Raw genomic sequence first — 16,816 nt, 5'->3', positions numbered from 1 at the left:
AGATGAGTGTTGAGTTAGGGGTAAATCCAATGACCTAAGGGACCAGTGAGACAGAGTGGGTACAATGATGGGCCTGGAATCAGAATGAGTATGACCTTGTTTTGCATCTAGCCTGTTACCACCAATCAGATTTAAGATCCTGGAAAACTAGACCAGAGTTGTTTTCCCCACTGGATTAGCAGGGCATAGCAGTTTCTGGCACAGAGTGTTCCCTTAAAAATGTTTATTGAAGGGAAGCAACAAATTTGGAAACAATCTTCATAACAAAAATCTCTGACAAAGGTCTAATTACTCAAATGTATAAAGAGCTAAAGCAATTATAAAAAAATCAAGCCATTCCCCAGTTGATAGATGGGCAAGGGACATGGATAGGCAGTTTTCAGATAAAGAAATCAAAACTATTAATAAGCACATGAAGAAGTGTTCTAAATCTCTTATAATCAGAGAGATGCAAATCAAAACAACTCTGAGGTATCACCTCACACCTAGCAGATTGGCTAACATAACAGCAATGGTAAGTAATGAATGCTGGAGAGGATGTGTCAAAGTTGGGACATTAATGCACTACTGGTAGAGTTGTGAATTGATCTAGCCATTCTGGAGGGCCATTTGGAACGATGCCCTAAGGGCACTAAAAGACTGTCTGCCCTTTGATCCAGCCACAGCATTGCTGGGTTTGTACTCCAAAGAGATTATAAGGAAAAAGAATTGTACAAGAATATTCATAGCTGCGCTCTTTGTGGTGGCAAAAAATTGGAAAATGAGGGGATGCCCTTCAATTGGAGAATGGCTGAACAAATTGTGGTATCCGTTGGTGATGGAATACTATTGTGCTCAAAGGAATAATGAACTGGAGGGATTCCATGTGAACTGGAACAACCTCCAGGAAGTGATGCAGAGTGAGAGGAGCAGAACCAGGAGAACATTGTACACAGAGACGGATACACTGTGGTACAGTCGAACGTAATGGACTTCTCCATTAGCGGTAGGTAATGCAGTGATCCTGAATAACCCAGAGGGTTACAGGAGAAAAACCACTAACCACATCCAGAGGAAAAACTGTGGGAGTAAAAACATTAAAGAAAAACAACTGCTTGAATACAGGGGTCCAGGGGATATGATTGGGGATGTAGACTCTAAATGAACATCCTAGTGCAAACATCAACAACATAGAAATAGGTTCTGATTAAAGACACATGTAAAACCCAGTGGAATTGTGCATTGGCTATGGAAAGGGGTGGGGGAGGGGAGGGAGTGAAAGAATATGATTCTTGTAACCAAGGAATAATGTTCTAAATTGACTAAATAAATTTAAAAAAAAAGAAAAAATGTTTGACAACTGCTTGATCACATGGGTCGGTGGGGCTGTGACTGGAAAAATAGACTCTAAAAGATCACCCTAGTGTAAATATTAATAATATGAAAATAGGTCTTGATTGATGGTACATGTTAAACCCAGTGGAATTGCATGCCAGATACGGGAGGGGACTGGGGGGAGTGAAGGGAAGGAATAAAATTCTAAAAAAATTAAAAATAAATAAAAATGTTTATTGAAAAACATGTTCTACTCCTTTCTGAAATATTAAATGGAAATCTTAATAAATGGTAAAGTAAGTTCATGAAAAACAGACACAGTGTCTTAGTTATCTGGGTCCCTCTTAGCAACCACACTGATCATACCTATCACAGGACCTTGCACATACAAAGTACTTAGTCATTGTGGAACTAAATGGAATTAGACTAGAAATGACAAAGCAATACAACACGGCTGGTAGAATACTAGATAAGACCCGAGTTCAAATATTGCTCTGAGTTTTATTAGTTATTTGATAATGGTCATGTTGGCTAACCTCTGAGAACCTCAGTTTCCTCATCTGTAAAATACAGATAATAATGCCTCTGTGTATGTGCCTCAGAAGGATGTTATGAGGAGAAAGTGAGACAATGTAGGACGATGCCAGTACTTATTGTTCTGGGGGTGGGTTGGGGTGGGGAGAGACATTTGTCTATTTAAAAGGATATAGCTTTTGTTGCCACTCTAAAACTCTTGAGGTCTTTTTTACCTCAAAACTCCCCTGTCATTACCAAAGAGTTGGACATCTGAAAACCACTACTTCTACAGTCCAGCAATTGATTACTTCCATACTAATTCAGGACATAAAGGAGACACTGGTTAAAAGTACTTTGCACTATTTCTCCTCTTCCAAAAGAAATAGTTCCCAAGTTAGAGGGCACGCCAATGATAGAGCACTCCATTCAAGGTAATGACATATACATTTATTCACCAAGGCAGCATTCTCCAAATGTCAAAGTTTCAGCCCCAAGGCACTTCTCTGGACAGTGTAGAAAATATAGTTATTTAAATAAAACTTCTATTTCCTTTGTCATCTTTCTTTGGGCCTATCTATAACAAGGGAAGTTTCCAATATCCTGACAGTGCTAGATCTATACAAGAAGGAAAGCAGTTTTGAGGTCACTGAATTACTGCTTCTTCCATTTGGGGTATTTTTCTAACATTCCTATGTACGTGGGGAGGCTGACCGGAAGAGGTCAGAGCAAAAGGCAGAAGTCTATTAGCCACACAAACATAGCTCCTCACAACTCATCAAAACCCTGAGCAAGCATCACGGCCTGCCAAAAGGTCCTCAGGTCTCATTGCTCCATCTGACTGGGTCACTACCGTTGTTCCAGCATGTTCTCCGGTAGGAGGCCAGCTCTCTGTTTTTGGTTCCTGAATTGGCTCTATCAAGGAATCCCACTCCTCCCTCTGATTGGACTTTTTAAATACTAGTAGGAAAAAAATTACCAACCACTGGAACTGGGACTAGTCTCTGGGGCCTGTTAGCCCCTCCACTAGATTGCAAAATCAATATAGAATATGATTCCTACTCTCAAGAAATTGGCAACCTTAGAGGGGAGACAAGTTTTGGATGTATGACTCAACATAGACAGGATATCATCTCATTAAGTATTTCTTGCCTCCACCTCAGTTTCTCTCAAGTCTAGGGTTAGATTTTCAGTAAACAAATGCATTTTTCCAATCCACAAGGTCCCAGATATGGACTAGTCCACAGCCCACCAAAGGAAAGAATGGGAAGTACTAGTAAATCCATGAAGTCCTACAATAAAGCACTCCAAATTGTACCAACCCATGTATGCATTCTTAAGTAGTTTGCTTATGATCCATAGGTGCTTAGTGGTCTTTTATGACTACTTAGTTAACTGGCCAAGAACACAACAGTAGTTGGTTTATCCCAGTGTTACAAGGTCTGGCCCATGTGTTGAGTACCTGTGATGGCATCTCCCCAATTGGACCTGCAGAAAAGCTGGCTTCCAGGAGTCTAGACGATGTGTAACTCAAGTGTCTTGGAGTGATATGAGTACATGCAGACACTCTGTAACTGATCAGGTCTGCTATACTTGTACTTTTTGATTGGCTACATAGGTGGAAGGAAGGGTATCTTCAAAAGGGCTAACAGCCTAGTTTCTTTGCCACATTCAATTTTTGCTGTACTCCTAGGGAACCTAGGTGACTCTTTTGCTCACAAACTCTAGTGATAAACAGTGCTGTACAAGGAAAGGCCTTCTGAAAAGCTTTAGTACTTTTCCACTTTAAGAAAAGATTCAGAGAGGTGGGGTGAAGATGACGCCTTAGAGACAGCAACAGCTCAGACCTCCATAAGCCTGTCCTCACCTATCAAAAACACAATGCTTCAAGGGGACTGAAAACAAAATCTAACAACAGGACAGAACTAGGGAACCCTCCTCATTGAACCAACTTAAAAGGTACGCCCCCTCCCAAAAAAGCCTGAATTCAAGAACACATGGGTTTTAAGGGGAAGAAGAATGAAGGTCCCAGGAACCCTGCCCCACTTACAGTGTTGAGCCTCCAGTAGTGGCTGGAATCTATGGGCATGAAAGGGCACTATTCTAGAGGGAGTACCTCACTGGCACAACTGTCCCAGGCTCAGGGTGTTGAACACAGGCAGCATAGAGGCAGCTGGAGGAGAAACACAGAGCAGGCAACCTAATGGGAGCCAAGTCACCCCATCTTGCCCCCCAGGGAACAGCCAGCTTTGCAGATCAACTCCACCCTGGCTCAATCTCACCAATAAGGGCAGATAAGAAGTCTTCAGAGGGCAGGGAAGCTCAAACTCCAACACCCCTCCCCCACAGACTGATCTGAGAGCCTTGCTGACTAAGCTCCAAGGGGCAAAGCCAGCAACAAACTACAGTCAACAACCTTGACAACAGGGCAAGAAGCCCAGCTCCTTCTCAGTTTCTGCTTTCAGATGGGGAAGATCTGACTAACCTGATAAATCAGTAGAATAGGGAAGAAGCCCCCTCAGGACAGAATAGCCCAAAACCACAGATCCAGGCAATGAACAAAGAGGAAATGAAACAGAGATGGATGAAGGAACACCAAGCAAAAACACAGAAACTCCAGCAAATTGGGCACAGGTTTTGGAAGAACTCAAAATGCAATTCAAAAAACAATTAAGAGAGGCTGAAGACAACTAGAAAAATATCTTAAAAAGCAAGATAAGTCATCTGGAAACAGAGGCACTTGAACCACTTGAACTAAAATGAGAAAACAGTGTCTTAAAAGCCAAAATTAACAAGGCTGAAAATGGGGCAAAGAAGATGAAAGATCAGAAGGAGAAGGATGACCAAAAATTCAGGGATGAAATTCAGTATTTAAAAACTAGAATCCAACAACTAGAAGCAAATAACTTTACAAGGAAGTAGTAAACTATAAAACAAAATGAAAAAAATGAAAAAAATTTGAGAAAAAAACCTCATCCACAAAACAGAATATTTAGAAAACAGGTCCAGGAGAGATAACTTAAGAATCACTGGACTACTGGAAGATCATGGTAAAAGAAAAAGGCTGGACATCATTCTACAGGATATAATTGAAGAATACCCCCCACCCCCGACATTCTAGAGCAAGAGAGAAAAGTGGAAATTGAAAGAATCCATAGATCACCTCTTGTACTTAATCCCAAATTGATAATGCCCAGGAATGTTTTAGCCAAATTCAAGAAATACTAGAACAAGGAAAAATATTACAAGTTGCTAAGAAGTCATTCAGATACCATAGAACTACAGTTAGGATAACACAGAATCAGGCTGTATCTACCCTGAAGTACTGAAAAGCATGAAATATATTCCAGAAAGCAAGGGACCTAGGTCTACAACTAAGAATCAACTACCTAGCAAAACTGACCATATTCTTACAAGGGACAGTATGTTCATTTAATAAAAGAGAAGACTTCCAAGCATTCATAAAGAAAAGACCAGACTTGAACAGAAAATTTGATGCCCAAACATAGAACTCAAGAGAATCACTAAAAGGTAATTAAGGGGAAAAAAACAAAAAAAATTTTAAGGGGCCCAATAAGTTAAAATGATTGATATCCCTACAAAAAAAGAGGATATTGGTAACTCTCAAAAAATGTAATTATCACCTGGGTAACTAGAAGAATTATATTTAGAGGGAACAGTGACAACCTGTATAGGATGAAATGCCAAGACATAAATGTGTGTTTGTGTGTGTGTGAGTGTATGTGTGTGTGTGTGTGTATAAAACTAGAAGTCAAAAAAGAGTTAATACTAAGAGAAATGGGAACAGAGACAAAATGGACTAAATTTATGTCATAAAGAAGCTCCTGGTAGGAGTGGAGGAGAACACCAATACAATGGAAGGGTAAAGAGGTTAAAAACAGGAAATTAAATGATACAATTCTCAAAAATCAATTAAAGGACAAATCAAAGAAACAATTAATAATTTCATTGAAGAAGATGACAATGATGAGACATCCTTTCAAAAACTATGGGATGCAGCCAAAGCAGTACTCAGGGGTGAATTTATGTCCTTGAGTTCATATATTAACAAATTAGGGAGGGCAGAGGTCAATGAATTGGGCATGCAAACTAAAAAACTAGAAAGTGACAAAATTAAAAATCCTCAGATGAAAACTAAATTAGAGATCCTAAAAATCAAAGGAGAAGTTAATAAAATTGAAAGTCAAAGACCTATTGATTTAATAAATGAGTCTAGAAACTGGTACTTTGAAAAAACAAATAAAATAGACAAAGTACTGGTCAATCTAATTTTAAAAAGGAAAGAAGAAAACCAAATTGACAGTATCCAAGATGAAAATGGAGACCTCATCTCTAATGAAGAGGAAATTAAGGCAATCATAAAAACTATTATGTCCAAATATATGGCAATCTGGGCGATATGGATAAATATTTACAAAAATATAAATTGCCTAGAATAACAGAAGAAGAAATAGAATGCCCAAATAACCCCATATCAGAAAAAGAAATTGAACAAGCCATCAAAGAACTCACTAAGAACAAGTCCCCAGGGCCTGGTGGATTCACAAATGAATTCTATCAAACATTCAAAGAACAATTAATCCAATACTATACAAACTATTTGATATAATAAGCAAAGAAAGAGTTCTACCAGATTCCTTATATGACACAAATATGGTACTGATTCCAAAGCCAGGCAGGTCAAAAACAGAGAAAGAAAACTACAGACCAATCTCCTTAATGAACATAGATGCAAAAATCTTAAATAGGATACTAGCACAAAGATTCCAGTAAGTGATCACAGGGGTTATTCATTATGATCAGGTGGGATTTATACCAGGAATACAAGGATGGTTAAATATCAGGAAAATCATCCACATAATTGACCATGTCAACAAGCAAACCAACAAAAACCACATGATTATCTTGATAGATTCAGAAAAAGCCTTTGACAAAATACAATACACATTCCTACTGAAAACACTTGAAAGTCTAGGACTAGAAGGGCCTTTCCTAAAAATAATAAACAGTATATATCTAAAACCATCAGCAAACATTATCTGCAATGGGGATAAACTAGAAGCCTTCCCAATAAGATCAGGAGTCAAACAAGGATGCCCATTATTACCTCCATTATTTAACATTGTACTAGAAACACTAGCAGTAGCAATTAGAGAAGAAAAAGAAATTGAAGGGATTAAAATAGGCAATGAGAAGACCAAGCTATCACTCTTTGCAGATGATATGATGGTCTACTTAAAGAATCCTAGAGAATCAACTAAGAAACTAGTAGAAATAATCAACAACATTAGCAAAATTGTAAGATATAAAATAAACCCACATAAATCATCAACATTTCTATATATCTCCAACACATCTCAGCAGCAAGAATTAGAAAGAGAAATTCCATTTAAAATCACCCTAGACAATATAATAATACTTAGGAATCTATCTGCCAAGACAAACACAGGAACTATATGAGCACAACTACAAAACACTTTCCTTATAATAAAAACTAAATCTAAATAATTGGAAAAACATTAATTGCTCATGGGTAGGACGAGCTAACATAATAAAAATGACAATCCTACACAAACCTATCTATCTCTTTAGTGCCATACACATTGAACTACCAAAAAAAATTTTTACTGAATTAGAAAAAAATGGAAGTAATGAAAAAAATGTGAAGGAAAGTGGTTTGGCAGTACAGGATGTCAAACTATACTATAAAGCAGTGGTCATCAAAACAATATGGTACTGGCTAAGAGACAGAAAGGAGGATCAGTGGAATAGACTTGGGATAGTTGATCTCAGCAAGACAGTCTATGATAAACCCACAGATTCCAGCTTTGTGGGACCAAAATCTACTATTTGATAAAAACTGCTAGGAAAATTGGAAGACGGCATGGGAGAGATTAGGTTTGGATCAGCCTCTTACACCCTACACCAAGATAAGCTCAGAATGGGTGAATGACCTGAATATAAAGAAGGAAACTTTAAGTAAGTTAGTTGAACATAGAATAGTATACTTGTCAGATCTTTGGGAAATGAAAGATTTTAAAATCAAGCAAGAGTAAAGTCAAAAAATCAAAAAATGTAAAATCAATAATTTTGATTACATCAAATTAAAAACTTTTTGTACAAACAAAACCAATGTAACCAAAATTAGAAGGGAAGCAACAAATTGGGGAAAAAATCTTAATAACGAAGACCTCTGACAAAGGTCTAATTACTGAATTTTATAAGGAGCTAAATCAATTGTATGAAAAATCAAGCCATTACCCAATTGATGAATGGGCAAGCGACATGAATATCCAGTTTTCGGATAAAGAAATCAAATCTATCAATAAGTACATAAAAAACTGTTCTAAATTTCTTATAATTAGAGAGATGCAAATCAAAACAACTCTGAGATACCACCTTACACGTAGAAGATTGGCTAACATGAGAGCAAAGGAAAGTAATGAATGTTGGAGGGGATATAGATGGGATATTAATGCATCACTGGCAGAGTTGTGAATTGATCCAACTATTCTGAAGGGCAATTTGGAACTATGCCCAAACGGCACTAAAAGACTGTCTGCCCTTTGATCCAGCCATAGCACTGCTGGGTTTATACGCCAAAGAGATAATAAGGAAAACGACTTGTACAAGAATATTCATAGCTACACTCTTTGTTGTGGCAAAAAAAAAAAACTGAAAAAATGAGGGCATGCCCTTCTATTGGGGAATGGCTGAACAAATTATGGTATATGGTGGTGATAGAATACTATTGTGCTCAAAGAAATAATAAAGTGGAAGAATTCCATGTGAACTGGAATGAACTCCAGGAATTGATGCAGAGTGAGAGGAGAACCTTATACACAGAGACTGATACACTGTGGTACAATGGAATGGAATGGACTTCTCCATTAGTGGCAATGCAGTGATCCTGAACAACTTGGAGGGATTTATGAGAAAGAACATGATCCACATTCAGAGGAAAAACTGTGGGAGTGGAAACACAGAAGGAAAACAACTGCTTGATTACATGGGTCAAGGGGGATATGATTAGGGATGGAGACTCTATATTATCATTCTAGTGCAAACATCAACAACATGGAACTATGTTTGGCTCAAGGACACATGTATAACCCAGTGGAATTGCATTTTGGCTACGGGAAAGGGTAGGGGATGGAGGGAAAGAATAATATTCTTGTAACCAAGGAAATATGTTCTAATTTGACTAAATAAAAATGTCAAAAATAAAATAAAACTTTAAAAAAGAAAGAAAAGATTCATCTGAAGCTTAAGAAAGTGAGCCATAGCAACATGGAAGTTGGAATTCAGACCAGGTTTTATAGTCAGTTTAGCATCAATGGCTTGAGGAGAAAAGAATGACCCTTGAGAGGGGTCTTCAGGACTCAGGCCATGGTAGTTTAGATCAGGATTCATGCAGTAACCATACCACATCTGGATATGAAATCAATTGGAAACTTAAGTAGGAATTGTGCTAAGAGTGAGCCCACTTTCTTTAAAGGCCAAGATGGTGGAGGGAAAAATGTGCTCTGGAAATATTGGAGAAGCCGTTTATACTTTCCTTCTGATTTCATCTTTAAAACAATCATCTTCATAAAAGATATTTGCAATGTTTTAAAAGTTAATGTTAAATGGAACTGAGTCCCTGGTTAGGAACACTTAAGAATGGAGAGAATACAGGTGGTGAGGGGTTAAGGCAATGTCATTAGAGAAGAGAATCCTCAGGCACTTTATGGAACTCTAGAACCATGAGGGGCAGGTGTAGCCTGGCTGGCTCTGAAAGAAAAGGATGGGGTATATCCTATCTATATCTGCTATGAAGGGAGATGTCTCCCTCTTACTCTACTTAGGTAAGTTCCCTAAGTGTGAGCAATATTCACTTCCCTTGAACCTCTAACTCAACTAAAACGGTCCTAATGTGATAGAAATGTCTCTTATTTCTAACTAATATCAAAAGACTTTCCCACATAGAACAAGAGGGTAATGTGATAGCTGGTTGGACAAAGTTGCTAAGAGCTTGCAAGACTCTTATTTCCATTTCCCAATGGATACACTTACTGATGTTGACTCGAGTATTCCATTCATTTCAACTCTATGAGTATGAGTAATGCCCATTAATTTGGTAACCAGGGCTCTTCTTATAGGTTAAACAGTTTGCCCAGGGTCACACAGATAGCAAGAGGGGAAGAATTCAAACCCATGTCCTCCTAACTCCAAGCCTAGTACCCTCTACTGTGCCACATTGTCTTCTGGGTATAGGATCCCAGGATCACTGAATACTAGGGACCACAAAATCATAGGATTAGAACCAAAATGGGCCAGGGGGGTCCAATCCCCCTCATTTTACCCATGAGGAAACGGAAATTCAATAAGGTTAAGTGCCTTTTGCAGAGTCCCATAGCTAACATGTGAGATGAGATTTGAACCTAGTTCTTCCTGATGTGAGATCCAGGACTGCATCTACTATATGATGCTGCCTTCTAGTTACAGGATCATAGAACTTATAGAACATGGGAGATCCTAGCTCCAATGAGATCAGTCTCTTTTTTCAATGCTTCCCAATAGGAGTACATCCATCTCCTTCTTCCTTTTGACCTGAATAAGAAGCAGGCTTCTCCTGAGCATCTTTTCTTTCTACACTCCTTTTCTGAAAATCTTGACACAAAGTCGAATCAAATGAAAGAAAGACCTAAACAACCACTACAGTCAATTGTGCATTTTGAGTAGGGACTAGAGAACAGCATCTAATGTGGATGCTGAAACTTCCAAGGATCTCTTCGATTATATCAACAGTGGGGGGTTCTGGATAATGAGCATTCTCTGCAGCCCACTCTCACTGTTTTCTTCTATGTCTGACTAGTCAGGAAAAGGACAAGAAGCCCCTTGCCTCTTTGGCTCTAGTTTTTAAAAAAGAAAAGTAGAACTATGGAGTTTTGATTAGATTCCCTTTAATGGGCCAACTGCCTTCCCTATCCCCAATTCTTGTTTTCTTGAAATGATTTTCTTTTAAATAAAAAATAATAACACAACCGAGTGCCATATGTACAGTCGTGTTTTTAGCCAAGTCTGTCTCTCTGCTATAAATGTACTTCTTTTTGCCCTGAAGGCTTTACAGCTCATCTCCTCAGTTGTACTAAGTGAGTGCCTGGTTTTTAAATACAAAGGAAAAGACTGAAATCTGGGAGAGGCAGAAGTTCTTCATTGATTCTCTATTGGCCAGTTGATTGCACATGTCCCTCATCAAATTTTTCTGAGGCCTGCCTCACCCTTACAGAAAGAGCAGTGGTCTAAGAGCATTTGGCTCCCGAAGCTTGCTGTGTGGTCCTCCACAATTCATCAAACCTCTCTGACCTCAGTGGTCTAATCTTTAATGTGAGGGGGATAATCTTAGAATACAGTCAAGACAGCTCAGTTCTAATGACTATTTGCACTGCTACCCAGTTCTGGCTTTGGGGGATACTTTTGGGGGAGAAGGCTATAGGGGAGGGGTCGTTTTATCCAATAATATAGCAGAACACAAAGCAACTGAGATAGTCAGGAGGGTTCACATCATCTTGCTATTTCACATTCTTCCTATTTCCTTCACAGATAATAACTAGGTTGGAAAAATAATAATAGGAAGAGGAGGAGTCAGCAGTAGCCAGCATTAATACAGTGCTCCAAGGTTTCCAAAGCCCTTTACATGTATTACATCATTTGTTCCTCACACCAACCTTGAGAGATAGGTGCTATTATTACCCCCATTTTAGAGATAAGGAAGCTGAGGCCAAGAGAGGTAAAGTGACTTGCTCAGGGTCATCCAGCTAGCAAAATCTCTAAAGTTAAATCTGAACTAATCTTTCAGTGCTCTAGCCACTATGGCACCACCAAGCTGCTTCCAATAACTACCATACTATGCTCCACACACATTATTTCATGTGATTTTTGACACTGTGAGATTAGTACTCTTATTATCCTCATTGAACAGATGAAGAAACTGAGACCCAAAGATGTTACATTACTTTCCCAGGTATGTGTTTGAGATAGTATTTGAACTCCTGACTCCAGGTCTAGTAAACTACCCACTGTGATAAATAATTGTACAGACCTTATCTTGTTTGAGCTTCACAACAACCTTGTGAGGGGGATGTCACAGGTTGTACTCTACCCATTTTACTGATGAGGACACTTAGGTTCAATGTCAAAACAGGGATGTGAATCCAGGTTTTCTTGATTATCTGTTCTGCCTTCTATTCACTACTCTAGGTTGCCTCTCACAGCACCAGGTATCTCCTAGCTATTGCTATGTATGTGTGTCTTGTTCCTACCCTTTGTTTAATTTCATGGCATACACTTAGCTCTCAATTCTCCTCTAGTACCCTGAACAGTTAGGTAACGTCATTAGAACCAAGACCTAGGCATCCAGATCAGACATTTTACAGCATTACAAAGCAAACACAAATGGTTTGAAATTACTTCATCTTGTTGTATCACGTGACATGCACATTCTTAGAGCCTCCAAACATATGATTAAGCTGTTCTCTCACCTCAAACTTAGATGCTTTCCAAGAATTAATAAAGCAAGGTCAAAAGAATGACAAAATAGAAGGAAACATGAAATATCTCACTGAGAAGATGATTGACCTGGAAAACCAGTCTAGAAGAGACAACTTTAGAATCATAGGTCTACCTGAAAATCCAGAAATAAACAGAAGCCTTGACATCATGCTACAAGAAATTATCCAAAAAAAGTGCCCTGAGGTTCTTCAACCAGAGGGCAAAATAGACATTGAAAGAATCCATAGATCACCATCTACATTAAATCTGCAAAAGACAACCCCAAGGAATGTAACTGCCAAATTCAAGAGCTTCTAAGCCAAGGAGAAAATATGACAAGAAGCCAGAAAGAGACAAACTTAAATGCTTTCCCTAGTTACCTCTGCCTAGCTTATTTCTGACTGTCCTTCAAGGCTCAGTTTCCTCTATAAAGCCTTCCTTTCCTACTGATAACACTCCTCCAGAGAACCCCCTATTAAGCAACTACACTTCACTAACTTCCCATCTCATTTAGAGTCCCTTAACAAGTAGTCCAGTACTTACTCTCTAATTTGACCAAGATGTGTTTATTTTCATTTCCAAATCTATGATGAGCACCTGGAGGTCAGAGGCCTTGGTTTATGCTTGATGAATTTACCATCCTATCATCTCATTTCCTCCAGAGAGCTAAGTGTATAGTAATCCCTGATTAGTTGAATTGATAAAAATAGAAAATAGTCTTCAAAGCTCACAACTTTGCTTCCCATGTTTTCCCAACCTTTCATTAATGTTCTCTCACAAGATTACTGGGAAAGGGGGGGGGTTCATCAAACAGATGAAAACAACACATTTTGATTCCTTTCCCATAGCTAGGGTAAGACAAGAAGAAGACATTGTCTTCCTGTAAGCCTCAAACTGTTCCTTCTCTCAATGTGCCTCTTTCCATTTTGGGGATCACTATTTTCTCAGCCATATAGGTGATGTCTACCAAATTCTATAGATTCTACTTCCTTTGTAACTTTCCTACCTGTTCCTCCTATCCCCAATGTGGCCACTTTAGTACAGGCCATCAGAAGCAGCACCCTTCTAATTGTCCTCCCCACCTGAAAGCTCCGCTTTCTCCCATCTATCCTCCAAACAGCTACCAAGTTGGTTTCTGAACTGACTATGTCACTCCCTTGCTGAAAAATCATTCCAATGTCTTTGGAATAAATGCATTAATAAACATCTGCTATGAACCTGGTACTGTGCTAGATAATGGAGATGTGAATATAAAAGTAAGACAGATAAGTCTTTGACCTTAACAATCTTACATTCTCCTATGAAGAAAATAACACATAATAGATAATACAAACTATTACCTTTGGGATCAGGAAAGGCCTCTTATAGGAGAGAGACCTTCAAGTGAGTCTTAAAAGAAATTCAGGATTCCACGAGGCAGAGGTGAAGAGGAGGGAAACCCAGGTATGAAGGTCAAAAGTACAGATGTGGAAGATGGGACATCATGCATACAGAATGGCTGAAACACAGGGTTTGTGAGGGGCAGTAATGTGAAATCAATCTAAAAATATAGACAGGAGTTACACTGTTCAATCCAAACTCCTCCATCTACCTTTGAATATCCTCTAATATTTTCTCTAACCTTTTCTTTTCTTCTTTTCCAAAATTTCACTACAATATACTCCAGGCTCTTGACAAATTGGAATATTAGCCACTCCAAGATGACATTTTTAACTTTTCTACCTCCAAGTCTTTGCTTATGCTGTTCTTTCCTTCTGTCATGAATGCCCTCCTCCAGGCCCTCTCTACCTTTCCTAATCCTGCTTGTCTTCTTAATACCTCCTCCTTTCTCATCTTCCTTGCCACATGTACGTTCCCCCTTTCTGAACTCTCAAAGCATTTTGTACCTCTCTTAAGCACTCACCATACTCAGTTGTTTTTTTCCATAGTTGTAGAAAAGTAAGTTTCATCTCCTTCACTTCCTTTGTCCTGGCCCTCATCTACGGGCTGGCTACGAGGCCTTCCACATACTGGGCATTTCCTACACATCTGTTGAACACATGAATACAGAAGCTAACAGATAATGAGAAATTTTGCTTAATATGCTTCTGAGCACAAAGGATGGGGATAATGAGCATATTTCAGGTTCTAGCACCAAAGGTCCTCCCAAGAACCCTAAGAGAGTTTGTTCTCTTAAGGGGGCTAAGAATCAAAACTGCTCTCTCTATAGAACTGGGAGGTTTACTAAGAGTTTTAGGTACACTGGCTCATTTGAACCTTCCAGCAATCCTCCAAGATTTACAGATTTAACACTTATAGCAACTGGAGGCCAGAAAGGACCGTGACTAAGATAGACAGTTTTAAGTGACAGACGTTGGATCTGAAGCCAGCTCCTGTTGACTTTAACAATAGCATCTTGCCCGTACAACACATGGTATTTTAAAAACAAATTCTTTTAATTTTAAAAAGCAAATTAAAAAAACTTTTTTAAACCCTCACCTTCCGTTTTAGAGTCAATACTGTGTATTGGCTCCAAGGCAGAAGAGTGGTAAGGGCTAGGCAATGGGAGTCAAGTGACTTGCCCAGGGTCACCCAGCTGGGAAGTGTCTGAGGTCAAATTTGAACCCAGGACCCCCCATCTACAGGGAGGAACCAGGGTTCTCAATTCCACTGAGTTACCCAGCTGCCCCTGAAAACTTCTTACATGTTTCTAGAACACACGGCATCGCAGAATAAATCTCTTCCCCAGAATGATGCAAAATTTAGGATTTGTGGGATTCTACAAAGGAAGGAGAGATGATAGCTAGTATTTATAGAGACCACTGAGGTCTGCAGAGTACTTTACACATATTATCTCATTCCAATTTCTGCACCTATGGCAGAACCAGTTAGGGTGGGAGCATCGTCAGGGAGGGGGGAGGTGGCAAGCAGCCGTGAAAATGCCCTACCCTTTGTGTGTTACCAGGCCCAAACCCCAGCCAACTTGCCCTAGCTACTACTCAGGAGATCAATTTGAATCCAATCTGACTGTAATTACTACTTAGGCAAATATGAAGAAAGCGCCTGACTCCTAACTCTCTGCCATCATCAAGATCTAGCTGTGCCCCCTCCATCCCGCCCCACTCCCCCCTTCTCCCTTCCCAGGCTTCTCTGTGCAGCACAATTGTATTTGTGCAAAAACTCCAGGGCCCCGGCCATTTCCTTAAAGCTGCAAAGTCAGGGAATTGAGGCCCACACCTTTTACCAGCAGAGAAAACCAGAGCTTTTGTCTTTCCTAGAACTCCTGCTCCAGCCCAATGGCAGGCACTCATAATGAGAGCACACATTGCAACTCAGCCGCTCTTGAAGTCTCTCTGAAACCTGCCGAGCTCAATCCCTTTGAATTTGGACATAAAAATGCTGGTTTGCTCTGCGCTGGAACAATTCAATTGTTGTTCCCAGGCTTGCTTTCTCTAGGAGATCTCTTGGTATTTGTAAAGAAAACTGATCAAATATTTGGCTTATAAATAATATTTGGAAACACTGCATGATACCGTATCAGTTGGCTTGTATTTACTAGGAAAAGGAATGAAAGAGAATTGCAGACAAGCCTCGCCTTCATCAGGTTTCCAGTTCTCTTTCTGGGACTGCAGCTAACCCAACTGTTTTATCTTGCTTACATCTCAGCTCTGTTTGCTCACAAAGGGAGTCATTTACCCTAAGCTCAAACTGAGCTGGAAAACCAAGGCCAACATGGTCCCCAAATGGAGGCCCAATCCGGGTGGCCCCTTGGACTAGAGCCCTGCCCAGACAGGCCTTGTTTCCTGATGGTATTAGGCATAGCCAGGGCCAAAGAAAATCAACTCATTTCGAGTGCAGCTGCATTGACCTCCATTCCCCAGTCACCAGCCCCCACTTCTGCCTGCCCCCCCCCAGTTTATTCCAGGAAAACACTCAGGCTATCTATCCATTCAAACTCAGATGGGATTAGCGTTGTTGAATTTCCCATTCATTCTCATTCATGCAAAGATTTTAGAATATGGTATATATACCGTTATAATGAGGGCTTTTGTGCTTAGGACTAGAACCACAACACTGTGCTAGGATCAGAAGGGGGATGGGATGGAGACTGGGAGCTCACTAAAGCCTGAGAGCTTTCTGTCTTAACTACTTACTCACTGTAGTCAGTCCCTAACTCTGATTGTCTTTTCTATGCTGAAGTATACTGTTTGGAATTCTGGGAAAAGCTCAGATTGCTCCACCCTAGTTTTGGCTTGGGAAAACTCCTTTATGAATTTTGAATCTTGGCAGGGCCAAGATGGTAGAGTTACAAGAGAAACTCACAGGATCTCCCTTAAAATCCATCCCCCCAAAATGATGTTAAAATAATGCCTCAAAATGAATTCTGGAGCAGCAAAACCAACAAGGGGACAGAGTGAAGCAACGTTCCCTTCCAAGACAACCAAGAAGGTTGACA

This window comes from Monodelphis domestica, chromosome X (genome assembly GCF_027887165.1).
Source record: "Monodelphis domestica isolate mMonDom1 chromosome X, mMonDom1.pri, whole genome shotgun sequence".
Taxonomy (NCBI): Eukaryota; Metazoa; Chordata; class Mammalia; order Didelphimorphia; family Didelphidae; genus Monodelphis; species Monodelphis domestica.
This window is presented reverse-complemented; position numbering follows the sequence as displayed.